The sequence below is a fragment of the Rana temporaria genome, chromosome 12 (genome assembly GCF_905171775.1).
Source record: "Rana temporaria chromosome 12, aRanTem1.1, whole genome shotgun sequence".
Classification (NCBI taxonomy): Eukaryota; Metazoa; Chordata; class Amphibia; order Anura; family Ranidae; genus Rana; species Rana temporaria.
This window is the reverse complement of record NC_053500.1, coordinates 16,089,811-16,092,918: the sequence shown is the minus strand read 5'-3', so window position 1 is coordinate 16,092,918 and position 3,108 is coordinate 16,089,811.

Below are 3,108 nucleotides of genomic sequence, written 5' to 3'. Positions count from 1 at the left end.
GATGAGCCACTATGTGATCTATATATAAATGCACCCCTAGGTGTTTTTTTTTTTTACAATAGTTACCAGAAACCTGTTAGGAAAAAAAAAATACAAGCGAGCCCAATTTTTTTTTGGGGGAAAAAAGATGGCCTATTTTAACGTGCATAGGTCGCAGGGTGATACTGCGAATGCACCTATAAAAGATGTGCCAACGCCCCGATATTACAGGAATTTGAGTGAAAGCTATTAAATTGGGCTTTAAGGGCACACAGTACAATTTGTATTGAAAAAAATAAAAAATGTATTGGTATGAAATATCATAAAATCAGTTAGACATAAAATCAAAATTAGAAATCAAGTCAATAGCTGGTACTACAAGGGTTATAACGACAGTTATACAGTCTCAGTATGCACAAGCTTCATTTAGAAAGCAGAGTTAAAGATACGATCTTGAATTGTGTAACCCAGGTAGTAATCCGGAGGTTAATGGAGGGCTTGCTCTACATGTTATGCGCTTGAACTAGCGCTTCCTCGGGAGCATAGATATTTGCATAGATAGGCCGCGTTGGGGGTAAACAAACAGATTTTTTTTTTTAACCACTTAAGACCCGGACCAAAATGCAGCTAAAGGACCAGGCGCCTTTTTGTGATTCGGCACTGCGTCGCTTTAACCGACAATCGCGCGGTCGTGCGACGTGGCTCCCAAACAAAATTGGCGTCCTTTTTTTTCCCACAAATAGAGCTTTCTTTTGGTGGTATTTGATCACCTCTGCGGTTTTTATTTTTTTGCGCTATAAACAAAAATAGAGCGACAATTTTGAAAAAAAAACTATATTTTTTAACTTTTTGCTATAATAAATATCCCCCAAAAAAGATATAAAAAAACATTTGTTTTCTCAGTTTAGGCCGATACATAGTATTCTATCTATTTTTGGTAAAAAAAAAAATCGCAATAAGCGTTTATCGATTGGTTTGCGCAAAATTTATAGCGTTTACAAAATTGTTTTATTGTATTTTTATTAATATTTTTTTTTTTTACTACTAATGGCAGCGATCGGCGATTTTCTTGGTGACCGCGACATTATGGCGGACACATCAGACAATTTTGACAAATTTTTGTGATTTTTGCTATAAAAATGCATTGTTTACTGTGAAAATGACAATTGCAGTTTGGGAGTTAACCGGAGCTGAAGGGGTTAAGTGTGATCTCATATGTGTTTCTAACGGTAGGGGGCGGGGCTGGACGTGTGACGTCATTGATCGTGTTTCCCTATAACAGGGATCACACGATCAATGACAGCGCCACAACGAAGAACAGGGAAGGTGTTTTTACACACACCTCTCCCCGTTTTTCAGCTCCGGGGGACCGATCGCGGGACACCGGCGGCGATTGGGTCCCGCGGCCACGGAGCTTCGGACCAGGTCGCGTGCACGCCATTCTGCTGACGTATATCAGTGGTTAATGGGGTAAAGCCCTACTTTCGGGCTGTTCTGCCCCGGTAAGGCCCGGCTCACATCTGTGCATTGTGGTGAAAATGCATCAAAAGATGCAGCGAGGATGATTTTATTTTAACGCGATGCACAGATGTGAATGAGCCCTAACGTTTGGTGCAGTGATGTCACTGACCATGGACCAAAGAATCCAACAAGGTGCCTACTAATAGACCTGGTGGGGCAGGCACTGGAGTGGACTGTCCAGAGCAATAACAGGTAATATAAGAAGTTTTACACTGAGCCTGAAATATGTAGGTCTTGGAAAAGAAAGAAATGATTGAATGGGGTTTGAAACAATGTGGTGGGTTGTTCCATACACACCACACGGAGTGTTACTGATGTCCACCAAACCACTTCAGTATCACTCTACCTGTAAGTAAGTGTAAAGCCTCGTACACACGATCGGACTTCCAACTGACTTTTCTGTGGATTTTGGTCCGAAGGGCTTTGTTCGTGAACTTGTTCTGCATACACACGGCAGGACTTTTTCAGACAACTTTCACCAAAACACGTGTTTTTTTCAGCTCTTTACCGCCACCCTTTGGGCAACTTCTGCTATTTTTGTCTGATGTCTAGCACTGGTTCTGAGCATGCGTGTTTGTAGTTTGGACTTTAGTACACACGATCGGATTTTCTCCATCGGACATTTGTTGCCGGAAAGTTTGTCTGTTCTCACAGCGAACATTTGTACGATGACAAAGTTTGTCTGATGGAGCGTACACACGGTCGAATTGTTCGATCGAACAGGTCCATCGGAGGTTTGTTGTCAAAAAGTCGGATCGTGTTTATGGGCCTAAAGTCTACTTGACAAAAGCCTCGTACACACGATCGGATTTCCATCGGACAAAGCCGTGGAATTTTGTCCGAAGGGCGTTGGCCGTGAACTTGTTCTGCATACAGACGGCAAAATGTTTTCAGCCAACATTCACCAAACGATGTGGTTTTTCAACTCTTTAGCGCCACCCTTTGGGCAACTTCTGCTAATGTTGTGCTATGGTTAGTATTGGTTTAGGGAATGCGTGTTTGTACTATGGATTTTTTTCCGATGGACTTGTGTTCACACGATTGGATAATCTGAGAAGACACATTTGTTGTCGGACAGTTTTAAAGCATGCTAGAAAACATTTGTGGTCGGAAAATCTGACAACAATTGTCCGATAGAACAAACGGTCAGATTTTCCGACAAAACCCTTCCATCACACATTTGTTGTCGGAAAATTTGAACGTGTGTACGAGGCTTTACTCTAATGTGAAAACAGTAAGAACCTGTATTATATGGTCCTGATCTAAGGAGTTGGCACTGGGATTAGAACTCCCAACACCACGGCTCTGACCATTGCTGGTTACTAATCCTCTATAAGCCATCTGTAGAATGGAGCAAGTCTTGGTTCACTATCAGCCACTTTACACAGCTCTTAATAATCTTGGTGAATAGCCCCTAAGATGGCTCTTAAAATGGATAAGATCTGGTTCCTCCTCAAGTCTTGGATCATCTTCATCAACTCTACACCAACCCTAGTGAATAGCCTCCTAAACTGGCTCTAAAAACGAATAAGACCCAGTTCCTCAACATCGTAAAATCTTGGATAATTTTCATCAACTCTACACAACCTGTGACTCCAAACCTGGCAT